This window comes from Plectropomus leopardus, chromosome 6 (assembly GCF_026936395.1).
Source record: "Plectropomus leopardus strain MGB_pleo_1.0 chromosome 6, ASM2693639v1, whole genome shotgun sequence".
Classification (NCBI taxonomy): domain Eukaryota; kingdom Metazoa; phylum Chordata; class Actinopteri; order Perciformes; family Serranidae; genus Plectropomus; species Plectropomus leopardus.
In genome coordinates this window covers 15,224,353-15,247,370 of record NC_142181.1, presented here as the reverse complement: position 1 = coordinate 15,247,370, position 23,018 = coordinate 15,224,353, and the positions used below count along the sequence as shown (strand labels likewise).

The 23,018-nt window shown below is 40.9% G+C and overlaps 1 long non-coding RNA gene across 1 annotated transcript in view; it reads right to left on the bottom strand.

Annotated features, from left to right (window-relative positions):
- Positions 1 to 3,701: 3,701 nt before the first annotated feature.
- LOC148189345 (uncharacterized) overlaps positions 3,702 to 23,018 on the bottom strand; it is a 75,117-nt gene continuing 55,800 nt past the window's right edge. The window contains exons 2-4 of the long non-coding RNA XR_015776717.1: positions 15,959 to 16,058; positions 5,904 to 6,025; positions 3,702 to 4,773 (exon numbers count right to left, since the gene is read on the bottom strand). This is a non-coding gene — a long non-coding RNA (uncharacterized LOC148189345). The remainder of the gene's footprint in view (positions 4,774 to 5,903; positions 6,026 to 15,958; positions 16,059 to 23,018) is intronic.

The following is a 23,018-nucleotide window of genomic DNA, read 5'->3' as shown; positions in this document are numbered from 1 at the left end:
TGAGAGTAGCTGCAAGTATTTGAGTGTTTGTAGTTTGAGAGACGAAACATTAAGTTATTGGGGAAAGGAATGCTGTGTGTGTGTGTGTGTGTGTGTGTGTGTGTGTGTGTGTGTGTGTGTGTGTGTGTGTGTGTGTGTGTGTGTGTGTGTGTGCACGCGCGCGCACGTGTGTGTTTGTGTAGGACAAGGGAGTATGGAGGAGTAACCTTTGACCCCTGAATTCCTGTAGTCCCACTAGCTGCCTAATCATTCCCAGCAGAAATAATTGGAAAATTTAAACACACACACACACACAGACAGACAGACACACACACACAAAAAAAAACACACACACAAATGCTGCAAGTGGGAGCCACAACTTCAGGTTGGTAATCCAATGTTTTTTACTACAACATATGTGAATATGGGAGTATATATTACTCCCACATTCATGCATCAAATTTCTGTCATGGTCTCCACACACACACACACACAGTATAAATAAGTTAAAGACAGATTGACCCTGCACACTATGTGGATTTTATGTATTGGATGTGAGGGGAGGGCATCAGTGTTCCTATTTTCCATCATATTTCTCTGACGAACTGCAGTTGCACTATTCAACCCTTTTCTTTTTTTAAAAAAGATTTTTTGGCTTTTGCCTTTATTTTGGATAGGACAGCTTAAGTATGAAGGGGGAGAGAGAGGGGATGACATGCAGCAAAGGACAGCAGGTCTGAGTTGAAACTGCAGCCGCTGCGGCAAGGATTCAGCCTCTGTACATGGGATGCCCGCTCTACCAGGTGAGCCACTGGACGCCCCTATTCACAACCCTTTGCAAGAAATTCCACAACAGTCTGTTAATTGCTGTGATGTCTGGGTTAAAGGGATAATTTGTACTTAAATTCTGGCGCATCTACACAGGAGATGTTTAAGTCATTCATCTTGCGTCTATATTTACCACTCCTGCTGTCCATACAGTTCACATAACAGCTCAGATCTTATTCCTGTTGTACTAGTGTAAACGATTTGAGCCCATTTCCTTCTCTTTTAAGTTAACTACAGTGCTTGCCTCTATATAAGGGGAGTTAGTCTTTTACAACACACACAAATATAATTGACTGTCCACAAATCATCCAAATTGTCCTGTTTTCATTTACTTTAAGCAGCCAAACATTGTGCTTCTGAATGTTTTATGGTAGTTGATGCAATTATAAGACATCTGTGTAAAGCAACTATCAATCTTCTTGGACAAACCAACCACTGGGTGAGGAACAGACTCTTAACAATTACACCTGAAACTGATTACAAGCTTGAAAAATGGAGGAGAAAAGAGAAACAGGGTAAAAGGACAAAAACTTACAGCTTACAGCTTACAGCTTGAGGGAAGTTGCCGTGCTGTATAGACAGACTCTAAGTATTGACAAAGGTTACTGGCTACTGGAAAGCGTGTCAAATTGTTTAAATGTTTTTGCCAAAATGGACACATATGGGTACCAGAGGAATAAAAATACGGGCAATATATTCTCCAGTCACCATCTGGTAAATCTCTCACACTTTGTCTATAGCAAAACAAGAGAAGAGAGGAAGGGGAAAAAACAACATAAGAAGAAACAATGCATGAGGTCAAAAGGTTTCAGCTGGCCAGTGGCAGGAGTCAAAGGCTAAAGCCAGACTACATCCTGTCAAATAGCTGAGGGAGCCAGGTTCTCTTCACAGTGTAGAATAACCATCATATATATTGTGTAGAAAACTATATTGTATTAAGAAGGTATACTTTATTACTGCGGCATGGTCTGAATGGAGGTTTGAATCGACGGCCCTCTCAGTCCAAGTTCCCCCAGGCTATCTTCTGTGCAGGGCTCTCTCTACTTTATATATAAAAAGAACAGCACTTTAATAATATGACATTAGGATTCTGTCGAAGATCTCTGGTAAACTTCACTGTAAATGCCCGGAGACACCGTACTGACATCAAAGAATTTGTGACAATAAGGGCCAACATCTCATGTCACCTGTGTCTCTGCAAAATAGTTGCACCTGAATACAACACAAAGACTACAACAAATAGCCAACCAGGACGTGTAGACGGAAATAACTAGAGAAATAACTAGAGGAAATAACTCTCCATATCAACAGGTGGCAATCCTAACAGGGATCCCAACAAGATGGATTCAAGATGCTAGTTAGTCAGTTAGGACATTAACAACCCAACCCGCTGTTAAACCCAATTACACTTGTGGACCTGGGTCCTGTGTGAATAACAATAACAAGGCATTTGTCCTACGTTCTGACAAAGATGCCCAGGTTGAACACGTTTAGATATCCCATTTTGTGCACAGTCTGTAAAATGTCTGTCTATCCTATCACAGGGAGTATTGTGTCATTTGAAATGGTTTGAATATATGTGTAAGTAGATCTGCCTTCCTGTTATCTCAACCATGAAAAACAACAAATAGACTATGTAACATAATGTGTGCAAAGCCATTGAGGAAGTTTCCAGGGACAAGTTTTCAGTGGGGGTAGAAAAAAAAAAAAAAGCAGGATGAGCCTATCAGAGCCCGGCTATCATTTACGCATAACATGGCAAAGACAAATCAGTGACAATTGATGTGAGGTGTGAAAGGGGCTGGAGAAACAGAGTAGAGAAAGACGTACCACAAGAGGGCTCTGTGTCTGTCACAGATGGAGAACACACACACACACACACACACACACACACACACACACACACACACACACACACACACACACACACACACACACACACACACACACACTACATTCTCTCTTCAAAGCAGGAGCTTTTCTCATCAAACACATGTAATGCCAGCTGAACAAGATGCCCAACTAATCAACTGAGAGGTAGGTGTCCCTGTGTGTCTGATCCAAGCCTGCTATTAGAGTGCCCGGAATCACTGGATTAACAAGACAAAGACCTGATCCTCCAAGAAAGACCAGATAAGAAAGTAGTAATCCTCAAACAGCTCACATTAAACCAGGCTGTGTTTCTACAGAGATGTTACATCTGTGTTACGCATGGGTCTGAAACATATTGGGTTTAAATGAGAGCACCCACGTCATACTGCAGAGTTCCCCAAGTACTAAAAAACGTCCCTCCGGTTTTAAATCTTTATTTTTGTTATATCTTTTACAGGGACAATGCAAGTTGGTCAACATTAATGCAATTGTGGCAGTGTTAATTATGTGGCTAAGGTTCAGCTCTTGCTCCATCAAATATGGAGGTGACATGACACAGCAAAACAAAGAATTACATTCTTCATAAAATATGACAAGCAATATGCAAAGCAGGAAATAAATCCTGTCTGTACTTACGTGGAATCATATGAGTTTATGATTTCGTCACTGTAGAGCTAAAGGTCCAGACACACCAAACTGACATCAAAGAATTACCAGCAATGAAAGCCAACGGTTGCATTGCCTCATGTCGCCTCAGTCTCAGCAAAAAGTTGCACATGAATACACAGCAAAGACTACAGCCAGCGGTCAACCAGCACCTACGCTCTGCACCTGCCTGACAGGAAATAACTCTTCGCACCAACAAGCAGCGGTAGTCTGTATTTGTCATTCAAAAAGGTAATCCGGAAGACCATCATGATGGCACTTTAAAAAACAATCCAATATTGAAAGAACAAAGCATATTGCACCAGTGCAACAAAAACAACAACAACCAGGAAACACTTCTGCTAAACAGCTCAATGGCAAAAGAAAAACAATCTTACCTTACAGTATATAACAATTTCACTGAGCTGATCTGACAATCAGAGTGATTTCGTTCATCGACATACTCTGCTGTCTCTCACACAGAATCAGCTGACAAAAAGCCAACTGTGCAAAGACTGTTGACCGTTGGCTTGTTTCTTAGGGCCTTTAAACCATGTCAGTTTCCACAGGGTGTAACATTTCTCAATACACACAGAGGAATTAAAAGGTGATTGACGTAAAATGACAATATTGAACAAAATGAAGTGCCAAAATGTTGAAAACATCACCTTATTATCTTTGATTACGTTACTGCAACATCAAAAATGTTCATCAGAGAAATGTGCTCGCAGTTTATAAAGTCCACTTTTGACTCACGACCTTAATACACATCTTCAGAGAAGTTGGCTGATTTTAGTTCATCTTTATCATCTTTGTAACACAGTCTACATTTTTGTGAGACACTGGATCTCAGCATTTTGGAATACAAGGCTGTATGGTCAGCCTTGTTTTAAAGTGATGACAAGCTGAAAAATCAACAGAGGAGCTGAGAGAGAGAGAGAGAGAGTTAGGGGAAGAAAGTGAGTGAGAGAGTGAAAGCTAGAGATGACAGAAAGCGAGGCAGAGGTCTGTTTTTATTGGACTGTTTCTGGAAGCAACAAATGTTCCCTTAACTTTACAGGGGAAAATCCTCCCACAAAGATTTTTACAGACTATTGCATGGAAGGAGAGGAGAGGAGAGGAGAGGAGAGGAGAGGAGAGGAGAGGAGAGAAGAAAAGACCTTTAACCTTTGTATGAGTTGGCATTTGTAGAGCCAAACTATTTCCATTCATATAAGCCCTGTCCAGAGGCCATTTAGCCAGCAAACTTCCGAAAGCAGACAGTGAATATTTCATAGATATGTCATGGAAATTAGCAGTAGTCCAGTGTATGACTCCGAGTGCTGATTTGTTACCATAACAATGGACTCATTTGGCTAAACATTTCATCGTATAAAGCTTTCTATGTTGTGTAGTTGGGTGGCCTGCGGATGACGAAGGCCATCTTGCAATGGGATGGTGCAGCAGCAGCTGGACGGTCAATGAAAAAACACAGGCAAAAAAATAAAAGAAAGTTTCCCCTCAGGAGTATTTCAAATAGTTTTACATGATAGCAGCATCTTGCCAAAAATGTCCCATGGCACTTCAGTTTCGTGATGTACCACATCTACTATTAACTTCTTTATGATGGCGTATAAGGGAAATGGTAAGTAAAACAAAAAAGATGGAGCCAGGAAAAAGGGGGTAATATTGCAATGAAAAAAACAATAAAATTACCAGATAAAAGCTTGGATCTTCTTTGGGATTAAAATCACAATTTCTTCAGAAAAAAAAGTTGGATAAATGCGGTTTCTTTGTCAATGAACTAGATCGCTTCACTTTACAAGAGTGGCTCAATGCAAAAGTCATGGCACTTTTTTTGCTTGTTCAAGAACACCAGACCAGACCAGTGAAACACCAGACTCGTGGGAAATGCAATACACAAAAACAATTTACATTAAATATATTTGATAAAATACCTAATTTATTTAAACTGTGCACTAATATATGCAAATCGTTGCCATCAATTAGCCATTTGGTCTAGTAATACTACTTATCACCAAGTTGGAGATCTAGTAACACCAATATGGCAATAATGGGGCTAGATACCATTTTCCAAGTTTTTTTCTGGTAAATTTGTGACTTACAACTCTGAGGATTTTTGAGTTTTTCAAACAAATTTAAGACTTTCTATTCTCTAATAGTATTCAATTTTTTGGGGTAGACTTGTAAGAGTTTTTTTTTCTTGTAAATTACAGATTTTAAATTGAAGAAAATATCCAAATTATTATCACGACTTTAGCCTTTTTATTGGAATATTACCCCCTGCCCTGGCACGGTCCTATTTATTTATTTTTTTACTTACAATGTCCCAATACGCTGTCAATTTTCTTTTCCTCGTCTCCACCATTACAAAAAGGCACACATACACTTCCCCATCTCTTAAAAGGTCAGGGGGACAAGTGTGTTTCCCTCCCGTCTATGCCCCTACTCTTTTCAACTCGTCCCTCCCGAGTTCCTCAGGGGACAGGTGTGTCGCTCCCTTCATTCCTATCTATCCACCCCTCCCTGGCGCCAAGGGACAGGTGTGGGGTGTTCTGGCCTTGCAGTGACCTCCTTACCTGGGGGGTAGTCGGGGGTCTCCTCCTCCTCCTAATGCCATTATGTTTATCCTGCACCTATGGGCCTGCCCTCCACCTGCTCCATCCCCACCTGCTTCTGAAGACGGAGTTTGGATCTGGATCTGGAGGGGGTAAACAAGGGAAGTAGAAGGAGAGATGGTTAGGGTTAAAGACTAAGAATGACAAAGATAGCAGGGGGTGTGGGGGCAGGACAAATGCAAAGGAGACAAACATCTCCGGGAGTGAATATAGTGAGTGTGTGAGTGAATAACAGAGCAAAGAGTCTGAGAGAGTGAGACAGACATGCGATACGCCACAGCCCACCAGTTTTCTTTGTTCTTCCCCTCCAGCAACTGACAGACAGGACAATAGCACCTGGCACTGCTCCTTCTCTCTCTATCGCTCCTCCCCCTTCTTTTCTCCTCATCTCTCGCTCTGTGGCTCCATTCATCTCCATGTCGCACCCTTGCACACGGCGGAAGTTTTGAATAAAGCCAACAAAACCTCATAATCATGTGTTTTGGTCATTACGCACTGGGACGACTCTAACCCCGAGTTTAAACTCTTATCTCGGTGCATCAAGCAAACACAAGGCCAGATTGAGAACTATGGGAAAAAAAACACAGCCTGTGGTGTATTGTGACTGCAGAGTGAAAATAAATTTTGAACAAGAAACAAAGAAATTGAACGTCATATGTGCAACTGTGTGCGAAAGTCCATCACCTGCCCTTCTATTCTTTGGACTCTCGCCCCTTTTTTTCAATCATATGTATATCCTTAGATGGCAGCTGGTCATTCTTAAAGCTGCTGTGTGCTTAAAAAAAGTGCACTTTGAGATATAAACAAGCCCTTTTCTGACAGTCAGAATGGAGAGAGTGTGTGAGCAAAGTATTTCTTTCTAGAATAAACAAGCAAACAATTAACTCTAAAATCATTAGCCTGTTGTACCATACGTAAAAATGCGAAGGTGTGCTAATTCTATATTGCTGATTGTTATTACCACCACCTTACTACCACACTGCAAACATACTTTAACATAACTTTACACAGAGGAACACAAATATCTGAATTGGTTGTATTGGACATTAAACGAACTAAGCCCATGTGTAAATAGTGCGAATCATTGTCTTAAGAAGTCACCGTGAGTCTGTTGATGACATTTTTATTATACAGCTTGTGCAAATCCCGAAAAAAGCAAACATTCAAGGGTGGAGAAGAAGGATCATATACACAAAGACACTGAACAAAGACACAACGAAATTGTCTAACTGGAGAGATGAGATTCAGAAGCTTCAGTTGTTAAGAGCCGAAGCTGAACTTGTCAGATAGATTTAAAGAACAGTAAGAGACTCAGTTGACCAAATCACTAAAAAGCTATGTGACTGCAGAGTAATCCGTGTCCCGCCTCCTGCACGCTCTACCCAGGCGCCACCCCTCACCTAAACCTAACAGAGTATTTCTAGTAGGTGAGAACGCTTCTGACACAGACAATATCCTCTTGTGTGCTAAATGTGTAAAAGGGGAACTCCGCACAGTGTCTGAACCTGATTCTCTGGATATTGTCCAAACTTTTTATGAGAAAACAGCTCTTGTTCGCAACTGAGCTTCTGAATGGGTTTGAGGAAAAACTTCTTTGATAGTTCTTGATGTTCAGAGTAGGACAGCAACTAAGAATTATTTAAATATCAGATTACTTTATCAATGCATTAAGTGTTTAGTCTATGTAAAAAAAAAGTTGTGGCAAAAGTTCACATTACATTTCAGCACAAAATGACACATTACTTGTTTTGCCAGGCCAAAAGTCCAAAACTCAAAGTACTTTATTCATTATCAGAGCAGCATGCAACATATCTTCATTCAACAGTTCAAACATGTCTAGCATATTAGCACCCCACAAATGACATTACGTACTCAACAGTAAGGAATGTGCTTAAGCTAGAGTTACGTAGGTTAGGTTCAGCTTAGTAAAGTTCGTAAGCTAGGTTTAGGAAAATAAACATCACACGGTTCCAACCACCAGTGTCCAAGTGGAAAGTCCTGTGCTTTTCTGACTCATCCAACCCAACCTGCTTACTTATTCAGACTTTCATTCTAAAACGACTTCCTTCTAGACTCCTGTCAGCACATTGGTAACAATATTACAGCTTTCCTGATTATGTGGGTTCAAGACAAATTACTGGCTTATGATTCTGCGTTATATACAAATAGTTGTGCATTACTTTCCAAAGGTATTTGTACAACAGCGCATCAGAACAGCTTGCAGCATGACAGAGAAAACCTTAAAAATCTGCATAATTTAGAAGATGTAACCTGCAAATGTTTGGCTCTTTTTGCTTGACATATGAGTTAAAAGATTTATTTAATTTTGATTGCCTTTTCAACTTATCGATTAAATGTTGCAGTTATTCTGATATGAGACTCTCTGTTCCCTTGTTAGCAACTCTTTCCCTTTTAATAATGCAATCTCTGAAATTCTTCAAAGACTTTTTTGCTGAACTTTTGACTTTCCAGTTTCTAAAATTTATGAATGGCTTTGCTACAGTGGGTGTTTGGATGATGCATTGTACAAACTAGTTAACTGGAAATATTCAGAGGCATTTATTCTGTTTCTCTGTATTTTTCTCTTTTATTTCCCCCTGTGCTTTTTTTGTTCCCTTTCTGAACTCTTCACCCCATGGTTGCACTTCTGACTCTGTCTCTGCTTTGCTTCCCCACGCACAGCACACAAAGACTCATTCAAACACTCACACACCTGCCCTGTATTCACACACACACCCGCACATACTAGTGGGTAGAAGATGTCTCCTTCTGTGTCGCTTTAATTGAGGTCAGACAGACCTTAAGGCACATTACAGTCATTTAAATATATTATCTAGTTGAACTGGTGTTATCAAAATACTACTTTTACAACTTATTATACTGTCCAGCAGCCTGGAAAGAAATGCGTTAACTACTGCGCAGGGAATATTGTGAAGGGAGTGGAAAGCAAGGTATGGAAGGGCCCCTTTCCACACTAACACTCCTGAGACCTATCCATTGTCCAGCCAACATCCTCTTTGTGTGTGTCTGTGTGTGTGTGTAACAGGATGTCCCTGACATCTCTGAAAAGCAACTGTACCTCCCTCCACGCCCCGCACACCCATTCCTGTGCATTGTTTCCTACGGAGAAGCAAGACGGACAGAGAAGGAGTTTATGTGCGCATGTGTTTGCATGTGTGTGCGCGCGCGCGTGTGTGTGTGTGTGTAAGCGAGAGACAGAAACAAAGCAAGGTAGTAAAAAGGTGCACATATAAAGCGAGACAGAGAATGAGTGCACATGGGAGATATTATTGTGCAGCAGAATGTGAGAGTTTTTCTTAGCAAGGGAGTCAGACGGGCAGACAGAAGGGGGGAGCCGGCCAGAGATGACAAAGGGACTGAAAGGAGGAGAGGAGAGATGGAGGGATAATGGATGATAATGTGAGAAACAGGAGAGGAGCCAGTGAAAGAGATTATCTGATCTGACTGCTCTCCATACAGCAAAGACACTGTGGGCACGCACACAGAAACACATGGGCCAAACTGAAGAGAAGAGAGAAAACACACAGGCTTTCTGTCCTTTTCTTTCTCTTTGTCCACAAACACTTTGCCTCATTTTACTTTGTTGCTAAATTGCAGCTCAGAAGATGGAGTGGGTGAGAAATGTTTTTTTTGGTGATAATGGGCTTTATAAATGAAATAGACTTGACTTGACTTTGGAAGCATGCTGTCAAGAGCACTCGTACATATACAGGAATCTAATTTATGAGGCATGAACTACATTTCTCAAACTTTGGACTGACTATGTTTTAGACTTCAGACATTATGTCTGTCCACATTTTGTTGAACACTGTCACAAAACAATGCTGAGTATTGCTTAATATTTTTTCTGATTGATTATCCATCTCCATACTTAGATAAAAAACAAACACATAACACACAATGAGGTGAAAGATGTTGACAGGTTTTTCAGCATTTTTGCCTAAAACTGCTAAATGTGTTTTACTCTTTAAACCTTTAAATCTGATTGACTGATTGAAAAAAGGCAATGAGCAACTTAGCAAGACATGGCCCAAAAAACAAGAACATTTTCCAAAAATAAGCAAAAAACAAACAAGACAATGACCCAAAAAATGATGAAAATAAAATTTTAATTTCCATTTCCTGTAACATAATATCAAATGTATAATTATAACTATATAATTTCAAATTTTATAATAATCCTCCCTCCTTTGTAAAAACACATTTTCTGGTCATTTTCTTGTCACCTTTTACGAATTTCTCACAATTTGTTGGACTTTTTTGCCAAGTTGGTCATTGCCTCTGTTACGCATGTTTTATTTTTTAAATCTAACTATTTTGCTCAGGTTTCAAAGGGTTAAAAAGCTTGCAACAGGCACCTGAATGCAGCACAAATTAACTGATGATGATCCAGGTTTCAAAGGGTTAAGATTTCATGGGCATTTAGGCTGATACTTGTTTTCCAAATTTGCATGCACTTGCTGAGTGAATAAGTTACATTTCCCCTGCGCAACTCAGCATCCAAAAATCCAAAGAGTTACAATATGTCAACTTTTGGTGAGTTCCATTTGCACTGAGAAGTCTTTCCAGCTTCCCAGTAGAAAACTTCAACTGGAACATCCACTGAAGTAGTATTTCTGACTCTGAAAGACAAAGGTGGTGCTAACATCTTCTTTTTCTGCCTAACTGGAACACAATCAACACGAGTTTGACGTTATTCCCAGCTCTCACCTCCGACTTTTGAGGTAAATGGAAAGCAGCATTTGTTCTATCCCTCTAATAAGCTCTATTTCTGTAGTTGGTGAAAATCCGGTATTACCCTACATAGCCCCTACCGTGAGGCCAACACAATACCCCAATGAATGTGTAACAGTCACATAGAAATAGGCCACCACTCCAGCAACCCCTTAAACCAACGATGGAGTGGCTGAAAGCTCAACTCCAACACAACCTTATCTGATACAGCGTAGCACTACACACTGCCACCTCAACAGGAGACATACTAAATGGTCCGTACTCACACAAAAAGGATGAAGCCACCCATAAGCCTCAGAGAACTTTGTACCCACTATGATTTAAAGATACAATCTGAAATTGGTCAATAGTGCCACACTCCATAAATCATGCTGAAAGCAAAGAAGGTGATTGGCAGGCTTATCTGCTGATCCCACTGCACAGCAATGTGGTACCACATTTCCTTAAAGGAATACTTGGACATTTTGGGAAATATGCTTATTTGTTTTCTTTCCAAGAGTTGGGGTATGTTAAGACTGTAAGCAAATCATTGGTTTCTCTTACCAGATCTTTAAGACACACTGTCAGCATTATTACCTGCAAGTGAACAGATCGGATTTGTGTGTCCAGACATCACCAAACCTTCTGCATTGGTTGCTGTGGTAATAATAAGGTGTCAGTAAATAGACATGACATGGCTTTCCAATGAAGAAGCATGAGAAATCCATAATTTTGCCCTCCAAACAATAATGTTGTCAAGTCATGGTTAGCATCTCGTCTGTCCACAGACTGGTGCTGGTGTTGTCCTCCATAGCAGGCTGCTAGTAGAGGCATGGATTCTGCTCAGCACATCCGTCACTCTGAGTTTTAAGTTGTTGTGTGTGGTGTTGCGAGTGACACGAAAGACACTTTAAATAAAATTTGAGCGGCCGGAGGCATCTGTAGAAATCCAATAGTAACTGCACTTTTAACCAGCTCCACATTTGATTTGGATCTGATTTGCAAAAATCAAATTTTCAGAGGTTTTAATGATGTCAATTCTACCTAAAATTAAACTGGGGATGCTAAAAAAAAACATTTGGGCTGGCTGTTTGAAAAAGGTGAGAAGATTGATAGCACTTATGTCTGTATGATATAAAACGACAGCCAGTTAACTTAGCTTTGCTGAAAGACTGCTATCCTGGCTTTGTCCAGCACCTCTAATACTGAAAACACACCAAGCACCAGCAATGTGCAGTTCGCCACAATAATTACATTTTCTGCGGCTGTTAGGGATGTCCATGTGTGTCAGGCGGGAAGAAGGAGTCACAGGATTCTGTTTACTTATTGGCTGCAGGTATTCTCTGGCGACAATTCACTGCTACCACAGGCTACCAGTGGCGACTCCAGAAAGTCACTGATAGAGAGAGACAATGAGAGACATCAAAATTATCTTCTCATCTAACTCGAAGCAAATAAACTTATTTTCCAAAATGTCAAATGAATTATTTTTAATTAATTATTTTTGTTGATCCATATTCACCTGGATCCAGCAATCTGCACTGATAAACCACCTTGAAATCAGGGCTGGACTCACATGTTAGATGAGATAAATAAGCTTGTAACTGCTCTGCCACGGTGTGGACAATGATGTAACAAATGTCCATGTCTTGTGTAAATGAGGCTAACTATGTGGGACATCATGGGTCATAATATTTGGTGTAAGAAGAATCCTGTGTTATGACGAGGATCCAGATCTTTTCTCAAGAAATGCAAACACACAAACAGAAGCGAATGAATCACACACTCTGTACCACCAACAACCTTTGAATGTAGCTGACGCTGGGGAGGCAGTAACATGAAAAAGCTTCGTCTGTCTGCTACTCCGTCTGGTTCTGTGGGATTCTGGGTGCTTGCCCAACTATTTCTCTGCCTGACTGTGTTTTGACTGACTGTATATGCATTCTTCTGTTCAGTGTTAGTAGGCTACAAGTGAATCAGGACTCTGAACTTTGAGTCTAGAGGCTGAATGAAGTGCATCTCTCACACACAGCGCTAAACAGCCAAGAGTATTTGAGTCAGATACTGATTAAGATTAAAAGAGTACCAAGAATTTGTATTCCCTTTACTGTAATTCTGTGGGCTGAGTTGACCTGGGAACTTTTTAGGAAATATGCCTCGGAGGCAGAGGGGGCAGAGGTTGGCTAAAATAGGGACATACCATCGTAATTTGACCATGAGAACTTTTCCATGTGTGCACTTGACTGGGGTGCTGAGCACTTTTTTGTGTGCATATATGAGTGTAGACGCAAGTGTGTGCTCAAGTATGTGCATCTGGGCATGTGTGTGGGTTGTGTGTGTGTGTGTGTGTGTGTGTGTGTGTGTGTGTGTGTGTGTGTGTGTGTGTGTGTCTGTGCTTAATCCATATATAATGAGGGATGTGTATGATATTTCTTGGGCTTTAGCCTTGATGACAGAAGTGCTTTTCTATTAAACTAGCCTACCCCTTTGTCTCTCTTCTTTCTTTCCTTTCACCTTTCTTTTTCTCTCATCTCCCTTTACCACCTGTCTTTTTGTCTTCCTACCCCCTCCATCTTCCTCTGCTGTCTCTCAGTCATCAGTCTCACGTCTCCATTTTTCTTTTCCTTTTTCCAACCCTTCATACTACTTCTCCTCACATTGTACCCATCTAATTTCACTCTCCTCCTGCTTCTCCCCCTTCTCTTTCACTCCTCCTGTACATTTTCAGGTCTTGTATGTGCTGACAGCCCCAATGAGGTGGTCCACTGGCAGACATCTGAAAAATGTACCTATGCAATTACTACCACTATGTGGACACAGACACACCGAGCAAAGGAGGGAAAAAAAATCAAATTCCATAATGGAGAAACATGTATTTAGAGTTTCAACACCTAACAGACCCAGCACTGACAGCGTGACATACACCTAAAAGAATACACTACCATGCTTCCACAAGTGAGGCTTACACATACACTTGTAGTGGGATGACGACTGATTGTTTAAGTGTGTTACAACAAGACAGAAACAAAACTATCTGACAGCATATGATTTACATTTTCAGTTATTATGTAGCCATTCAAAAACAGGCAATGCTCAGAGAAAAATTACGTGAGGACGTGAGGAAACGTGAGGAAAATCAAAACTTGAATGACGATGCATGAGTACTGTATGTTGTTACAGTATACGCCTATGCGTGCAACTGTGAGTGTTTGTGTGTCATGAGGTAATGTCCAGCTTTTCAGCGATTATGTCTTCGGATTGTTTGTAGTGTCAGTTGTCACAAAACAAGGGGAAAGATGGCATCCCAGCGGAAATGTATGTGTGTGCATGTGTGTGTGTGTAAGCATGTGCGCGCACGCATGTTTTGTCTGTGTGTGAGAGTGTATGGGAGTGAAACTGAGACAGAGGATATAAAATACAGCCTTTCAGGAAGAGCCATTGTCTTTTAGGAGGGTTTATATTGTCAACTCTGCCAGAATAACAGAATAGGGGACATCCCAACGGAAGTGTGTGTGTGTGTGTGTGTGTGTGTGTGTGTGTGTGTGTGTGTGCGTGCGTGCGTGCGTGCGCGCACGCATGTGTGTGTAGACAGCATATTGTGACAGTAAACTCACATGCTTATATGCCTGCAAGCAAGACTTTTTGTAACCTCAGCGTGAGTATGTACTGCATATTTTGTGAAGACGTTGGTGTGACCAGGCCTCAACAACCTAAAAACTTAATCAAACCAGAAAAGTGCAATCAGCAGAGTGCAGGCGACCGTGTGTCAGCTGTGGCCTCCTGAGCTAACCAACGCCACGCTAGACATTGCATACGGTGCAGCATCACCCATTGGAATTGTCCCTCCTGACTCCTTTACAATCTAGATGGCCATGAAAATTGAAAAAAAGGTTCATAATTTATCTACTATCTTGCCCAACATTAGTGGTTCATGACATATCAAAATGAAATAATCTGCAGATGCTGTGTCTCAACTTTTCTGTGGAAGTCAGTTTCTGAGCCACATTGAAGGCCTAAATGCAGCCTGCAACAGACAGTAAGGCTATTTGATTTTAGCCAAGATGATTTTGAGAAATGCCTTTTGCTCTCTGCTTTTGATATATGTACTTGATTTTGTTAATCATCTCCGGACAGTTCAATGAGTAAAGGGTTAGTCGTCAATGATGGTAAAAAAAAAAGTCTAAAAACCATTTTTTTTTACAATTGTGAATTATTGCAACCAAGAGAGATACTTGAGCTTATGGTCATAAATGTGGACAGAAAAAAAATAGGCTGATTGGTCCAGTACTTTGCAAGATTAGGTGCGGACACACAGATATACACACTCTCACACACACACAAACACACAACTGAACGCACAACACACTCCAGCCTTATGCCAGGGATAAATATTAAAAAAAGTGTGCCTCTAATATTGGACATTATCTAAATGTTACATTACATTGTCTTAGTTTTATTATTTAATCATTTGTTGCAGGTGAAGCTTTAACATCAACTTTTGGGCCAACCCAGATCTTGAATCTTAAGTTGTCAGCCTGTACTTTTGACAATCATTTTTTTTAGCTCTGACATGTTACAACTTCAAGAGGTCCCTAAATAATTTGCTGCAGAGCTTTTAGATTAAAGCACTTGCCTTCAGCCACAGTGAAAGTGAGCCCCACGGCTCCACAGAAAACATCATTAGAGCTCTGAGGTATGCAGAAGCCCTCCACCTGTGACAATAGGACCAGAGGAGCGGCGAGCCGTTTTAATTGCCTGAGGCACTCCGTCCATGCTTTAAACCTTTAGACTGCCATATCCACCATTTCAATCAGCACTCTCTTTCACTCTTTTCACTCTTCCTCTAGTTCACTCTGTGCCTCTGCATTTCTTTAACTCCCCCTCTTCTTTCGGCCCTTCTTCCTCTCTCTTAACTAGCTCTCTAATTCTTTGGCTTTTAGGCCTTTATTCCTTTCAGCTTCTCCTGTGAAACCAGCTAACTAATTCATCTCCAGACAAATTGCCAATCAGCTGCGGACAAAGAGATGAGGAGAAAAGAGACTGGTCCTCAATAGAGCCGATCGCTGTTTTACTAAACGTTTCTTCAGAGGAGGAGGGAAGGGGGACCGGAGGGGGAGGGAAAGGGGAGAGTGCCTTTAAATGTGTTTGTCTGTGTGTCCGTGGGGTGTGTATAATTTTGGTCTGTAGGGGTATTTGTGAGTGTCAGTGGGGGTGTATGTGTGTATGTGTGCGTGTTCATTAAGACGATGTGTGTCCTCATCACCCCTCCTGCCAGGGTTCACCTCTCTCTGTATGCGGAGGTTAACGACCTTGCCGTCCAATCACATTCTCTTGTCAGGGCCCCGTCGCCAACAGCAACAGGTGGTCTGGCCAATTGGTATCCTGCAGAGCGGAAAAGTAGGGGGAGAAAGAGATGAGAGGATGAAGGATGGAGAAAGACTGAATGGAGCAGACTGGATCATGAGAGCGGAGTTTCCCCAAAACAATTTACTCCTAAATCACTTTTATGTACTTGCTTTTCGTCTAGGTTTTTAAACTCTGACCATAGTCTCCTATGACATACTTTGTTGGGCTCATTAGTAAATCCAGTTCTCAGCACTACTTTAGACCCACCTGCAGCCAACACACAGCCCCCCTTGTGCCTGTACTTTTAACAAAACCCACCTTATATTAAAAACAAGAGTGACGCCAGATTATTTTTGTTTCAGTGTCGCAGCTATCCATTCACAAGCTTGCTTTTGATGAATGGCATGCTCACATTGCATAGACTCCCCACAGCGTACACTGATCTGATCTTTAATGCCAAGACTGCACCCAAAGCAAGAACGAGCCCTGCTAACCTGAGACAATTCTCAACCCAGATTTTTCCAATTCCACATCCCCAAACCCTACCCAGATCTGGCAGGCACATGTGAGTCAAAGCTGGCTCCCATTTCATCTCCCAGTGCCAGAATACAGTCAAGTGCCCCAACGCTCCCCAGCCATAATCAGCCTGACTCAGATGGCAACCCGTGGAGCAACTTTAGCCCAATTATATTCATGTCGAGCTGTCATATGACTCAGTGACTGTAGTAACATGTACAGGACAAATTAACTGCTATAAACTGAAAGAGGTCATTCATTTCGCAGTGTTTCAAAGCATTGCCAAAATGACTTACGCTGTGAATAATTAAATTATGTATGTGAAAAATGAGGCGACTGGTGAAATTTAGGATTTTATGTATCTGCATGTCTTTGTGTCACAGCATACTGTAGATTTCTGCATATTGGAATGAATTAGAGTCTCTTGAATGATAACAAGAAGCTCAAGAGACAATAAACAGTGCACTTAATAGGTTATTGTTATGTTTTTCTAAAACCTTTTCTTAATCTGTTTGCCCTACCTTCATTCCTGATGGAAAAACCCCATGCTTTGCCTGTACACAGGGCTCATCCAGGTGTTAAACAATGTTTGTACCATAAACTGTATTAATAATGGTGGTAGCTACTGTGATGTTACCCACTGGTTTATGTACTTGGATTTGGATTTTTTGGAGCCAGAAGTGACCATATTTGGACGATTGGGTGGAGCTGTGGAGGAGCGAAGGGTGATTTTGACTTACAGACTATAGCAACTTTTGGCCTTACTTTGGGTCTTTGGGCCTCAATGAAATGTGAACAGGTGACTTGAAAAAATGTAACCAAACAAAACTCTTTGTACCAGGCTGTAAACACGTTTATTTTTGCTGTAAAGTTGGGCATTTTAACATGGAGGTCTGTGGGGACTGACTCTGTTTTGAAGCCAGCCTCAAGTGGCCACACAATTAACAGCAGTTTTTGGGACTTCTGCATTGGCTTCATTTCTCAGCCTCGAAGTGTGCCACTTGGTTTACATAAGAGTGCATTTTAGGGTCCTGCAGTATGTTAAAAATTTCTAAGCAGTGCCAAACCAATGTAAATAGACTTTATATTAATGCAGGTGTGTATCTGTGGGACACATTAAAACCATATTGGTATGTCTTTTCAGTGTTCCAACAATCACCATGTCTGGTTTGGTTTAAATAAAACCTATTTCACTGAGTCAGATGTTAAAATATGCTGGCTCTACATGCCGTTTTGCCTGTTCAGCTCTGACTGTTCTTCCATGGCAGACCATTAAATTAACGAAATAAAATGAAAAATTCATCCAAAAAACCCCAACCAGTGATACTCAGACAATCGCCAATAGCCGACATAATCATTCAATCACCAAATCATAGTGCACATGTTTTTAGAAAAAGAAAAGTCCCTAAACTGGGAGTGTGTAGCTGTGACAGCATGTAGTTAGGATTAAAAAAAAAAAAACAATCATTACTTAAACCAGCTGTACGTCTGATCAAGAACGACTCGACATCATGCTTAACAGAAAAAAAGCCTGCAGTATTGTATATCACTTCATAAACTTGTGTCACTTTTGTTTAAAACAACTGAGCAGCTGCATATCAAAGTGGGTTTTTACAGAAACCAGATTGTTGCAAAATAACCAATTCCGTGCCTTAACTCGAATATTTCAATAACGTGGTTCCTTGTGTGAATATAAACATAGTGAACGTCACAGTGACACAGAGGAAGAACATGTGCGAAAGGATGGACGATAGGACGGGGACAGGAAAGGAGAGGGTGGAGCGGCGACAAGTTTAATAGCTCTCGTCTGTCAGTTAATGATCACAGTGATCTCGCTCTCTTTCTTGTCCTCCCTCCCTCACACTCTCTTTCTCTTTAGCCACTAATTAAGCGGCTAACAGACTCATAAAAAGAAGAAGGGAAGACAAAAGGAGAAGGAGAAAGGCGGCATTAGTCTGGGCTGAGTGCTCCTGTCTCGTTAGATAGAAAGGGAGACCGAGAGCGAGAGAGACTCCAGCATCTGTTCGATCATTAACTCACTCGGCCAGACGCGCCTATAAAACCTGTCACCGCCACTCTTTTACTCATTGACAATTATTGAGCTCCGTCATATCTCCCAGATCTTGCTTTCTGTTTGTTTTGCCTGCAAACTTGTCTATACAGTCTGTCTTTTTAAACAGTGTCCATAAAGTATATAACTCAAAGCCTCTGGGATTTGTTCACACGCACATAAAAACACAAAGGCACACACATACACACACACACTAACACAAACACAAACACACACACATACACTTCCTCTATACAGACACAAGGAGGCCATAGCAGAAAGCAGGGTAAGGTATCACTGCTATGAGTTAAGCATTGTATTTCATACAAAAGGCTGTCCAAAGGGGTGCAGAGGTGGTCTGTGTAAAACACTCACAAACCAGATGACACAAACCACACTTTGGACAGAAAGCGAGAAAGGGTTAAGTAAAAATCAGATTAGGTAGTTGAGGCAGAAAATTATTCAAAGGGAAAGAAGAAAATAGCAAGTGATAGAGGCAAGGAAAATTGTTTTGGAAAGCAGAAAGAATAGAGTAAAAATAAGACCAAGAAGATGTTAACCAGCTTTTCCTGATAGTGAATACAGTATATGAGTCAGAACAGAGGGAGGTGAAAGAGGAGAGGGGCAGAAAAGCAAAAGATATAGAAAGAGAGAGAGACTGAGATTGGAGGAAGGAAAGGGGGATTTGGGCCTGTTTCCCAAATGTGATTAAATGTAGGAAACCAAGCAGACTGAATGTAGACCCCAGAGCTCCTGCTCTCCCCATTAGCCCCCTACTAACTGTGTGTGCGTGTGTGTGTGTAGGTTTGTACATATAGGACAGAGCACTCTCAGAGGGGCGACACAGTGCTCTCTTTTCCCAAACCCCTTTACTCTGCCTACACATCCCATTGTTATAACCCCAATCCAAATAAGATCAATACTCACATATGCTTTAGCTATCATTTTTAAAGAGTTAATTCTACATTTGCAAACTAAAGTCAGCTCAGTGGAATGGAGCTGGGAGTTTTTCCAGTATCAACTTCTTTAGACTCTGTAGGTCTGTGGAACACAACTGTAGAGGACGATAATGAAAAGAGAAACATTCGGGACTTTGTATTAAATCATGTTTCCCGCTGATGAGTAGACACTAAGCAGCTTCATGGAAAGAGTTGAATGTGTGCGTTACTGTCCAACCTGTGAAAATCAGATTGACAATTGATGAAAGCCTTTTATTACCCATACAGCACAATGTTTCCCACAGAATCTGGATCTATGAGTGGCGGTCAGATAGCTGACAAGAGAGGTTTATGTGTCCCCCTTTTTTTTTTAAAATAATTTATTCTGTGCACCCTCTCTGAATTTGAATGTTATTGTGGTTCGCACAGGCAAAACTCATCAAAAGATATGTACATCCATCATCAAAGTTGAAGTTAGATAAATGATCAGTTGATCCGGTCAATTTTGGCAGCCAACCACCGATAAATGACTGTGTAGGAAACCCTGCCACAGTATTGAGCTGATTTGCATTAATGTGGTACTAATGTGGACTAACAAGAGACAGAGATGTCCTGCTGCTTAAATGGATCATGCAATTAGACCCTTAATTTTCCATAATGAAATGAACAGTATCTTTTCGTACACTTTCACACATGTCCAGTAAAAACCCACTTTTTTTTCTTTTTTTCTTTTTCAAAACTAAACGCCACCAGTTTGAAGGCTTTCTATTGTGAGTGTAGCCTCTAAGCCAAAGTTAAGATAAACCTGATGACATCATTTGGGGGGTAATTTTTTTCAGACTTGAAGCTCCCTTCAGATCCACAGAGGACATTACACAGCATTTTCACAGGCTGAAGAGTAATAACCATGACAATTAAAGCTTTGTAAGCTTCTTTGAACAACTACAATAGAATCAGCACTTTGTGGTTAATTCAGTAGGTATCGGTTCACTTTCTTATTGTAGCTGTTGCCTTGCTCTCAGCCAGATGTGAAAGTTGACCTTTCCATGATTTTCTCTGATTGATTATGTTTATTTTTCTCTGTTTATGCGCAATAAAAAAAAAATCATTCTCTAATATTAAATTTAATTGACATTACCATTTGTAGTTCGTTGACTCCCATTAAGGGGCTGTTGTACTCTGCCACAACTGCTAGTCAGACAGCAGAATAGCTTTTGAAACGCCCGCCCCACACGCCTTTCTGATGTCGCAATGTAATTCAATTTCTGTAACGTTTTTCCGGGACTAACTACACATTGTGACCGGTCAGCTGTATGGCTATAAAAAAGAGCCAAGGTTTAAACTTCTCTCTCTAGATCTCTTTTTCATTCTTGACACAAGTATTTCTGTAATTTTTCACGTGAGCATCCAAGTCCAACACTATGAATAACTTCCAGGGAAGACTGTCTGCAAATGTAAGTGATCGTTCCCATATTAACGAAAATCAAAAATATAGCCTAACCCTTACTCTTCAGTTTCACTGTTTTCACAGTTTTTCCCCAAAATTGGATAGACACAAGACCTTAAATGGACATTAAACCAGTCACTTATATTTTCTGTCTTTATGTTTAAGCACCTCTGGCCAAGAATACATTTCACCCAGATCATAAATGTTCTGACAAACACACACACACACACACACACACACACACACAGTCCACCCAAGCTTTCGCCTATCACCATTAATCACAAAATGTCCAAACAAACATCCCTCACACTGAGTAGGTCAGAACCAGGTTCAACAGTGGATGTGACAGGACAAACAGTGAGTGTGTGTGGGTGTTTGAGATGGTGCCATGTTTAATGATATGAAAGCGCATATATGGTATGTGCACAACTGCCTCAACAAATCTGCCAAAATATCTACGTTTTATATGAAAACCATAAAATGGAACCATACCGCAGACGTTTAACAAGTGTCACTCAGATTCCAGCTTTTATAAACAGTTAATAAAAGTTATAAATCTTGAAACTGTCATCTCTCTCTCTCTTTCTCTTTTTATCTCTCTTTCTTTCTCTTACACACGCACGCACACACACACGCGCACACACACACACACACACACACACACACACACACACACACACACACACACAGAAATTCACTCACTGTACATTCTGTCCACAAAAGTACAAATCATGTGATATTTGTTAGCAGGTTTATGAACAAGTGTGACAACAGTGAATGAGACTGAGACTAGAGGGGGTTTTCCTGAGACTTTGTCCAATCAGGACGCCGGAAGCCAAACCCTTCCGTTTAAAAACACACACTAACACACACACACACACACACCAAACAGGGAAATAAGCAGAGCTAAAGCAGTGTGATTCTCTAAATCTTTCTTACACCCAGTCCTCTGTGCCTGGCTCTACATGATCCCATACTTATGCACACATGCTCATAAACACCCACACACATGCATGCACAAACATCAACATAATATGCAGCGCATTCCCACACATTCAGTCACACATTTCTGCAGCCTAGCATCATTCATTTGTCTGCTATAAGGAAACACAGAACACTAAGTAACACTCAGTTAAAATGGTGATTATTTAGCTTTTCTGCTGTGTGTGTATTGAGCAAGCACGTGCTCATAAAAACGTGAATGTGCTTACATGTGTTTCGGGGTCCATGCGTGAATGTGTGTGTGCATGCATGAAAGTGTGTGTGTTGAAGTGTGTGTGCTGGGGGAAATGGGCTAATTTGTCTGTGTATCCTGACCATGTTCATACGCGCTGCTGCCGCTGCTTTAATGAGGAACACATTTGGTCTGATATTACTTCCACATGCCGTGGAGACGGGAGGGAGGCTTTTAGAATACAAACAGTGCTTATTCAGCACACACCAACACACACTTACACTGGTGTTTTTTTTATACTCCATCTTTATAATTGCTGAGAAAGTTATGGAGTTAATTGGGAGGCGGCAGCAGCAACATAAACGAGAAGAAAACATTAATATATTATCCAGTCCACAGCTTGTAATGTTCTCTGTGCAAACTGATTTATAACATAATTAATAAGTTTTAAGCAATGGACACACAGTTGGTAACACTGAAAATGTTCCGTGAATTGGAAATGACTATGATTATGAATGATTATGCTGCATATATCATAAAGCACGTACACCACAATGTTCAGACCAGCTTATTTGCTGTAGCAGACGAGAAACTTGGCACTCAATTGCTGCACTATTGCTGTTTACTGAAGTCCATTATGTGCTAAATGTGCCCTGAAATGAAATTTCCAGACAGGTATTTCTATTGGCTTCCATGTGGATCTTGCCGTCTTTAGCCATCGCTCTAATCCTGCTATTGCAGCCTAGGAGGAACAGACCAGGGCAAAAATAGCCCATTTGTTGCATATCAAGCCCAGAGGATTACTGTTACATGTTACTAGCCAACCCTATCGCCAGATAGGAATGTTAATATTGGCTTATTCTGCAAAACC